Source organism: Mirounga leonina, unplaced genomic scaffold (assembly GCF_011800145.1).
Source record: "Mirounga leonina isolate KUSES-001 unplaced genomic scaffold, KU_Mleo_1.0 Mir_413, whole genome shotgun sequence".
Classification (NCBI taxonomy): domain Eukaryota; kingdom Metazoa; phylum Chordata; class Mammalia; order Carnivora; family Phocidae; genus Mirounga; species Mirounga leonina.
The window spans coordinates 2,900,287-2,910,233 of record NW_023270734.1 but is presented as its reverse complement, the minus strand read 5'-3'; positions in this window follow the sequence as shown (position 1 = coordinate 2,910,233).

Below are 9,947 nucleotides of genomic sequence, written 5' to 3'. Positions count from 1 at the left end.
TCTATCTATCTATCTATCTATCTATCTATCTATCTATCTATCTATCTATCTATCATCTATCATCTATGTAGTGATAGATGGATAATTTAATTTTTGATTATGTAATACATTCATAACCAACAGGTATAGAAAAGAAGAATATTTTTTCCTATGATGAGCTCTTTGATATATTTACTAGTTCTATGACTTTTTCCTTTTAAATTTATTTCTGTGTTTATGTCTTTACTAATTCCTTTTGTCCACTTTTATCTGAGTTAGATGCTTTATTTATTTCAATTTTTCTTGTAAGTATTTAAGGCTATACATTTCCTCCTGAGCACTGCTTTAGATGAGCTTTTCATTAAAGCTCTTCATATTCACTCCTATGGCCTCTTTCCCACGCATAAGCCTGTCAGCAGGGCACCTGGGTCAGGACAGGGTTTGAGCCTCACAGATCCAGGGTGAATGCTCATCATTGTTTCTCAGTCCTTAATGAGAAGGTTTGCCTTTCATCTCCAACCCTCATGAAGAATTATCAGGGACCTTATAATTCTGTATTCTGTGTAATCAGGATTTGGTTGGTGTTTTCAAGCCCATCCAACATATTTTAATGATTTTGTTTTTGTTTTGTTTTTTTAGATTATTTACTTATTTATTTGAGAGAGAGAAAGCATGTGCACGCACACAAGCTGGGGGTGGGGCTGGGGCAGAAGGAGGGAGAGGGAGAGGCAGGCTCCCAGGCCCCTGAGATCATGACCTAAGCTGAAGGCAGATGCTCAACCAACTGAACTACCCAGGTGCCCCTAAATGATTTCGAATAGCAAAAGGAAGCTATCCTTTTTCTTCCAAGGGGGTCTTCCTATTTCTATGGGGCAAAGAAGTTGATGGGCAGAAGATTTCTGTCTGAGTCCGCTCAACAGCATTCATGGTCCAAATCCCAGTGGATTGAGGGTGTGGCTTTGAAGAACCCTCCCCTGCCCAGAGTCAGTACCCACACATCTTCTTGCACCTACATTATTTCATGATGATTTTGCAAGGTAATAATTTTTATGCCCACTTTCACACACAGATTCAGGTGCTTAGGAAAGTCAAATACCTTACATGAGTTGACATGCTGAGGGCAAAGATAGGATTCGAACTCAGGTCTGCCTTTGAGTCTAGACCTTTTAAGGTGTACTGTGTTGCCTCCACTGTTTGTGCTTCAGTTACATAGCTATGTTAGGAAGTGATACCTCTTTTCCAAATTGGTTTTCAAGATAATCCAAGCTTAGCCCTTCAAGCACCAACAATCTGAAAACTATGTGGATATAAATATTTCTAGAATGTGCTATATATTTTTCTTTCTCCTTAAACAGCACATTCAACAGATTTTGAATTTTGGTTTGATGATTCACATTATCTTTATGAACATCAATTATTATGTAATGCTATAATATAGGGAGTTTAAGTATCTAGCCCCAGGCTAGACAGCTGTTAAGTGGGGAGACCATTCAAATCCAGGCCATCTGGCTCCAGAGCCCATGTTCTTAGCAACCACATGAAGCTGCCTCACTAAGGGCTCAAAAGAGTCAGAATCATGTTGGGCTGAAAATGACTTGTTCCAATAGGGTGGGTTGTAAAAAGCAAGGAGGCAGGACCTGGAGGCATCAAGCAATTCTAACAGAAGGGGAGATGAGGGTCTACTGTGCTGACATTTCAAGCCAGAGAAATGCTAGGTCATAGCCAAAATCCAGAAAGGACCAGGTTAGAGTTAGGGGTATATTTCACTAAAAAACAAAGGAATGGAGGGCGCCTAGGTGGCTCAGTTGGTTGAGCGTCTGACTCTTGATTTCAGCTCAGATCACTATCTCAGGGTTGTGAGATTGAGCCCCGCGTCAGGCTCCCCACTCAATGGGGAGTCTGCTTTTTTCTCTCTCTCTCCCTCTCCCTCTGTCTCTCCCTCTGCTTGTGCTCTCTTTCCAAAATAAATATATAAATCTTAAAACAAAACAACAAAGAAATGGATATCAAGGAATCTATAAATGGGAGCCTGAGATAAAAGACATATGTTAGGAATTTCTTAGAGGAACTGATAAATAGCATCCTCCATCCTGCTCAGGTTTTGAAAAAACTGAGGGACCCAGAGTATCACATGGGGCCTCAGTATTTCTTTATTATTGTTAAAGGCTAAGCTAGAAGCCATAGCTCGTTGTGAGAACCAAATGGGCCTGCAAAATAATTCCAAAATTTAATACACTTACCCCTCATTCATGTGGGCATGGGCCAGGTGAGAGTATGGAGGAATAGAGGACAGGGCAGGTAGAGGGCAGGTAAGTTTGCTCCCAAGAGACAAAATGATAGAGCTGAACCAAGAATGCCCAGTCTAGTCATCTCAGAAGACTGTCCACCTCTTGGAGGGTGGAGGGGGGCTAGAAGTTACATTAATAGAAGCCCTTTCATGTAGGAAGGTAACACAGGAAATCCCTCTAATGTTATTGTGAACAGACTTTAATTGTGCATCCTGCAAGTTTTCAGCCATCCCGTATTCAGCTAGAATTGATCATACTTGTCCACCCTGTCCTGATGGTGGTGGGCAGGAAATGCTGGTAGAAGAGAAGACAGGAATTAAACTGGGATTTCAAAGATGGGAGGGTTTTAAATAAGTAGAGCAAGAATGTTAGTCCAGGCGGGACCAAATGATCTGAACCAAGAACTATTCGTTTCCTATTTAGGGGACAAACATGGGAGTTGACATGCTTGAAGAGATTTGGGAAAGGTAAGTGTGCAAACCATCCCTGCTGAAGAAGTCGCAGGTTTCCAGAGCTCCCGTGTGCGCAGTCCTGTAACTGAGCTTTCTGGCTGTGAAGGCAAACAAACCAACAAGCCACTGCTGTATAAATGTCCTGACCCTCTATGTGAGTCATGTGCCTGTTTGCTGTCACATTTATGTTCTGCCCTTCCCTTACTCTGCTCTGCATTGCAGGGAGCTGCATTTCCAAGGACCCCTTAGCGGGCTTCCAGCTGGGTTTGGTCCATAAGAGGGACTAGGATGAGATTGGAGGGCGAGATGTAGGGAGAAGCAAGATATTTTTTGTTCTCTCTCTGCTCTGGGTGACATCTCCAGCAGTAACTATATCTCTTCTAGGCTCCTGCTCCCGACAGATGTCCTTGCTGTGGTTCCAGCTTGGCTGGGTGGCCCCAGATTCGGAACTCTAGCCACACTGCCTCCTTCATGCTGATGTCTTGATTGTATCCTTGTCTTCTGGATCCCCAGATCCTCCAACATTTGCGTAATCACTTCTGTTGTATTAAAGTCCCTCTGTGTGAAATGTCTAGAGTTGTTTTTCATTTTCTGGGCTGGAGCTGACTGATCCACTGCTCCCCCTCCCACTCAAATTCAGTAAGGTTTACGACATGATGACAGATACATACCCAAGTGCTACTTCCCAAAGCAGAGCTTCCAAGTGGGATCCCAGGCTGAGGAGGAGCATGTTAAGATTTGCTCCTTGGAATGATTACTTTGATTACGTGTGGAGAAGCATGGTAGATGCTGAGACTGGGAAGGAGAATTTGGTTGGAAACAATAGTCTAGGAGAGTGATGATGAGGCTCAAAGTCAGGTCGTAGTGGTGCCTATGTAGGGGGAGGGTGGAAGGGTAAGGGACCTGAGATATTCTAAAGAGCTAGCCATGGCAGGACCAGGTCCCTGACTGGATGGGGGTGTGTTGGGATGTGGAGGAGACTGGAATGACTCTCCAGGTTCTCCTGGGTGACTGGACGGAACTCATGCCCTTGGCTGAGCCTAAAGACGCAGAAGAGGGGCAGATCTGGACTAATGGGAAGAGTGGCAGTGGGCTCCGCGGAGATACCATTCTGGTTCTCAGGAGGGTAGGGAAGAAGAGGTGTAAGTCATCAGCACAGGAGATGTGGGAAGCCATGTGTGTAGGGAGCTAAAGGCAGAACACGGAGAGCACCAACATGGAGAGGGAAGGCAGAGGACTGAGTGGGAGAAACCAAAGAACTCTGGGGGGATCCAGGAAAGAGTGACGTCGTAGAAACCATGGGTGAGAGAGCAAGTTTCAAGAATGGAATAGTCATCACTGTCAAATGCTAAGTAGGACCAGTCAATAGAGATGACAATGAAAAGAGTGAGAACAAACAGGTTAAGTGGCAGGTGTGGGGGCTGGAGTTTGAATAAGTTTATGCCTGATGGCCACACACACACAACTTATTGCTGAGAAATTGCTTTTCAGAATTTTATTTTCCATAAGAAAGGCAGTATCATATATCAGCTGAGCAGTCTAAAAGAACGAGGCAATCCTGGGCAGCTGGTTTCGTCATCTGCTGCACACATACACTGTAGGGGTCCCGTCAGGAGACCGGGAGAGCCTTCGGGGCTCAGACCTCTGGTCCCAGTCCACAGAGAATCCCTGGAAGTCCAAATCAATAGCGCCAGAGCTGTTTGGCTACAAAACATGCTCTCCCTTTCTGCTTAGGATGCTTTGGCTAATTTGGTCGGCAATGTCCCTGTCTCTAAGAGTTCTGAGTGTTGTTTTGACTTTAGCTTTCAGTCCACTCGAGCAATACTGCTGGACACAAGGCCATCCAGGTGCTAACATTTCCTGGTGCCACCTGAGAAGATACTGCAGCTGTGCAGACAGACAAACCTAGATTTTCCTTGGTGTCTGGGATGGCTTTCAGTATTTTATAACCAGGACCATTGGCCCATATTCTCCTGGGTGAGGTGAAGTGTAGTGGGTATGGAGGAGTTCGTGAGGGGCAAGCAATGACAAAAGTCATTGCCAATATCTGAAAGGATATTGTTTTGAGCCCTCTTCCTCCCAAATTGCCCCTGGGTCCACTGCATAGAGGTGCCAAGATGAGAGTTGAGCCCATTTGCTCAACCACTCCCGAGTCATGAACGGGATCTTTGGCCTTTGGCAGGTTAAGGTGTTTGTATCCCCAAGGAGCCGCCGGAGGGCCTGTCGCAGAGGCCTCCCTGCAGCCGTGGTCAGGGTTCTTGCCTGGGCCACACATAGGCTCCCTTGGGCAACTCTGACAACACCCAGGCCAGCTCTTTATGCCCCGCCCCGTCCCCTTGGGCCCCTGCATTGTGATTCTGTGGGTCCCGGACAGTCCTGACATCAGGGTTTTCAAAAAAACTGCCCTAGTAACCCTGATGTGCAACCGGGTTGGCGAATTGCTAAGTTCTAGATGATTCCTTTGGACCCTTCAAGAATATGAACCTTCTGGGGGAGGTTTCGCGCTTGGCTCTGTGACAAAGGCCTTGTGTGGATTTGTTTAATTAGCTGCTCTTTGCCTGACAACTGATTGCAGTCAGCTGCTCTGATGGGCTTCATGGAGGCCGGAGGGGGGCGGGGAGGGGCAGTTTTATTGTTGGGATGGAGGTGGAGTGGGCCGCTGGGCCAGCAGCTAGCTGGCCGCTGGAGGATTTAGGGGAGATGCAGTGGGCAGTGAGGGACCTTGGTGACCAAGCTCTGAGACCTCGTCGTTTTTCCTGTGGGGCCATAAGGTGGCTTCTAAAGGATACAGCAGCCTCAGAGATTCCCAGGGTCCAAGAAGAGAGAGTTGGTACTTGATGAAGCAGTCAGGCGACCATTCCCTTCCCCCTACTCTTTAGATACGGTCACTTCACGAGGGGGTGGTCAGCTGCGGGGGTTGCTACAGGGAGATGGCAGAGGACAGTGGGACTCTGAAGGAGGGAAGAGAGCAGAGCACCGGCTGCAGAGAGGAAAGGTACGAAAGGAATAGTTCATGAACTTGAACATGGACTGCAGCAGCCGGTCAGGACCTGCCAGATCATCCGGCCCCGCTCCCCCATCTGTCAAACACTGGCGTCATTTGTAATTTCCTGGAAAATCACCAGCAGGTAAATGAAGGAGGGAAGAAAAAAATAAAATAAAACGAACCAGAGACTTCCAGGCTCCGAGGATGGGCAGATTCCAACAGGAGGGAAGTTCCGTATAAAATTGGGTTATGACAGTAGTTCTTTCTTAAGCACTTAAAAAAGATTTTATCTGGTTAATGTCTAAAAGAAACAAAGGCAACTCCTGCAGGAGCTGTTTCCTAAGCCCGTGAGGCCAGCAGCTTCCTCATTCATACTTCGGAGGCACAGACTCATCGTTCACTGAAGATTTATGGGGCACCTACTGTGTGCTAGGCGCTGTTCTAGATGCTGGAACAGAGTGGTGAACAAAGCAGGGGAGGATCCCAGGCAGCAGAAGCAGAGTCTGTGGGGGTGAGACAGTCAGCAAAGGCTTAGCCGACAGGCCGAGGTGGCATGGGCAAAGTGAAGCCGGGAGGCAGCCGGGACGCAGCTGGGAGGCCAGTGGGGAGGTGAGCTGGGATGCGAGCTGGGAGGCCAGCCAGGAGGCAGCCGGGAGGCCGGAAGGGCAGCGGGAGGCTGGTACAACTGAGGTTGCTATTTGAGATAGGGGGGTGGGGGAAGGGCTTCCTAGCAGGGTATTCTGAGCAGAGGCCTGGACGATGTGAGTGAGCGAAGCACATGTACAGCTGGGGAGGGCACCAGGCAGAGGGGGAGCCCGAGCGTGTCGGACACAGCAAGGAGGTCGGCGTGGCTGGAGGACGTGTGACCAACAGCACAGGGGGGAGGGAGGCCTGTGAGGCAGTTAGACTCACCTCACAAGGCCCGCGTAGTAAAGGATTAACTTACCCAAAGGGAGCTCCGGTCTTTGCCCTTGACTCCTGGGAGGTGATCGGTAAGGTCTTCGGTTGACTGGCTTTTTACTTGGGCTCTGGGGACACACTGCGTAGTCTAAGGATGTGATTTAGAAAGGGGCTTTGGGGCGCGTGGTATCAACTTGATCTCTGGAGGGGCCGGAGACTAAAGGTCAGCCCTGCGGGCAATCATGTCTATGTGACCAAGATCCAATGACAAATCTGGACCCCAAGTCTCGGGTGAGCTTCCTTGAGTGCCAACATTCTTATGTGTATTGTCACATGTCATTGCCGGGAGAAGTGAGCACTGCCTCATCGACTCCCCTGGGAGAGGACAAATGGGAGCTCTGTGTGTATAACTCTCCTGGACTCTGCCCCATGCACCTCTTCTCTTGGCTGATTTAATCGGTATCCTCCTGCTGAGCTAAACTGTAATCCTGAGTAGACCGGCCGTCACTGAGTCCTTGGAGTCCTTCTCAGGAGTTACTGAACCTGGGCGTGATCTTGGGTCCTCTCCTTCACTTGACAGGACAGGCCTGCAGGGCATTTAATGACTGGCTTTTGCTCTATAGGATTTGGGGTCCATCAAAAGCTTCTGGGCAGAGGAGTGTCATGATCTGGCTTATGTTTTTGTTTTGTTTTGTTTTGTTTTAGATTATTTATTTATTTGAGAGAGAGAAAGAGTGTGAAAGAGAGCACTGGTGGGGAGGGCGGGTGCAGTGGCGGGGCGGAGGGAGAGGGAGAAGCAGGTTCCCAGCTGAGCAGACAGCCCGATGCGGGGCTCGATCCCAGGACTCTGGGCTCCTGACCTGAGCCGAAGGCAGACGCTTAACCGACTGAGCCACCCAGGTGCCCCTCTGGCTTATGTTTTAATGAGATTGTTCAGGCTGCTCTGTTGAAAATAGGTTGAAGCCGTGATGAGAATGTTTAGCAGGCCATTAAGACACAGTTCAGGGGAACGCTGATGGTGGCTTGGACCAGAGTGGCAAGAATGATATTTGAGTATGGCTGGAAGTTGGGGCCTATAGGAGCTGATGGAACAGGCATGTTCAGGATGACCCAGGTTTGGGGCTGAAGCAATCAAAAAACAGGCAAACTACATAGCACGAGGCACACAGGCAGGGAGTGGGACCAATGTACTAATATCATTTAGAGTTTTTATGAAGTTCCCACGTGACACTATTGTTCAATGGCTGCACAGCTGACTTAATCCACAGGCACTGCCTTTACCCTCAGGAAAGCGGGGGGGAATATATACGTACTTGCCTACGTCTGTCCATCCGTGTGTGTGTGTGTATCTAGAATATGTTTCCTCTAGCTTAAAAGCCAGAGTTGTGACTTCTTTCTAGTAGCAACTACTTATCCCCACAGATGACAAGAGGTGGACATGGAATCCTAGAAAAGTGGTCAGAGCTGGGACTAGGGGTTGGCTTTTCTGATGCCTTTCTGGCCTCAGATGTGAGTGTTGGCCCTGCACATGTCCCAGCGTGCAGAATGAGCACTGAGCAAGCCGTGTGATGCTCAGCTCTAGATGTGGGAGGATGAGCTGAGGCTGTGGCTATAAAAGAGCAGGGGAAATAAAGTCCCGTTTAGGTTGTGGAGAGAGATACAAGATACGCAGGGAAAAGTAAAAGCAATTTTGCCAATTGCCAAATGATATAGAGGTAGTCTACCATGATGGAAAATACCATTACAAATACGTACTACATGAAAACATCTCTTCCCTCCCTTACTTGTTATTCCTTTACTTTCTTCCCTCTTTCCTTCCATCCAAAAAATGAGGGCTACTATTTTTCAGGATCTTGAGAACGTAGAGTTTTTTGGTCAGGTCTGTCTGTGCGTCTGTCTCTCTCTGAAGATATGACAAAATGAAAGCTCAATCAGAGACACAAGGAAGTTATTAGTGTCTTAGCCTGAGTTTTCCAGAAAGCAGATATGGCAACATAGTCAAGGCTCAAGTGCATGTGCTTCACTGGGGAGTGTGACCGAGGAGCAGACGTGAAGGACAGGGTGTGAAGCAAGGAAGGAGAGCCAATTACAAAGATGTGTTGTTGTTGAGCTTGGCACAGCTTCTGTGCCTGACCCTGGGGGGTTGCCTATGATGTGTCTTGGGACCATCAGCCTAAGGGAAGAAAGGGGGATGCATTTATACACAGTTCTGTACCGCCAGGGTCAAAGGGTTGCCCCACAGGGTGTTGATGGTCTCTTCAACTCCCAGTTCGCACGTGTGCAAATGCCAAGCTGGTTTGTACATGTCACGCCAGGACCGGCAGCCTGGGTGCTGTTGGCTTGCACCTGCTGGTCAGAGCCTACACAGAACTAGTCCCAGCAGCAGGGGTTGCAAAAAGAAGCAGGTGAGGTGGAGAGAATGTGGAGTGTTGTCCAAAGGGCACGTTGAGGGGCGTCTGGGTGGCTCGGATGGTTAAGCGTCTGCCTTTGGCTCAGGTCATGATCCTGGAGTCCCGGGATCGAGTCCCATATCAGGCTCCCTGTTCGGCGGGAAGCCTGCTTCTCCCTCTCCCTCTGCCTCTCCCTCTGCTCATGCTCTCTCTCTCTCTCTGTATCTCTGTGTCTCAAATGAATAAATAAAATCTTTAAACAAACAAACAAACAAAACACCAAAGGGCACGTTGACCAATTGCAAGGCATCTGATACAAGTAATGACTCTAGGAAACCTCTTTTCTTGGAAATACTACTATGTTATTGATGGAAATCTAGTCTGTGGGTTCCCTCCAAGTCTATTGGTAACACCTGTGGTCTACTATAAAGTAATACCGGTGACAGACACAGATGGCTTTTGCCTATCATGGGCTATTCATTGTAAAAGACTTGGCCCAACAGGATGGGGGTCTTTGTGGTTAGTTCTCTGTCAGAGGGCCAGAGTGTGGCTGGGGTTTGAGCTAAGGAAAAGCAGATGTTCAATCATCTTGAAAGCTGGCAGGGAACTACAATGAGACAAAAGGCTAAGTGAAGCCTGAATTGGCAGCTTCCTATATCTCTCTGTTAGACTCCTGTGGGAACACATGGCTTTAGGTAAAAAATCTCTCTGTTGAATCACTTTAGAAAAACAGGACCTAGAGAAAGAAGAGGTAAACAAACCATATCCAATATATATATATTTTTACCCATCCCACCCTCCAACTGAATCATACAATTTGAAGTAGGTGAAAATAAACACCCGAGAGCAGAGAGGGAGATGTCAGACAAGGGCAGAATGAGCTAGTGCCTTATGGCCCATATTTGGAAACCATCTGATTCTACTACTTTCTCTTTCATTTCCACCAGTAGCT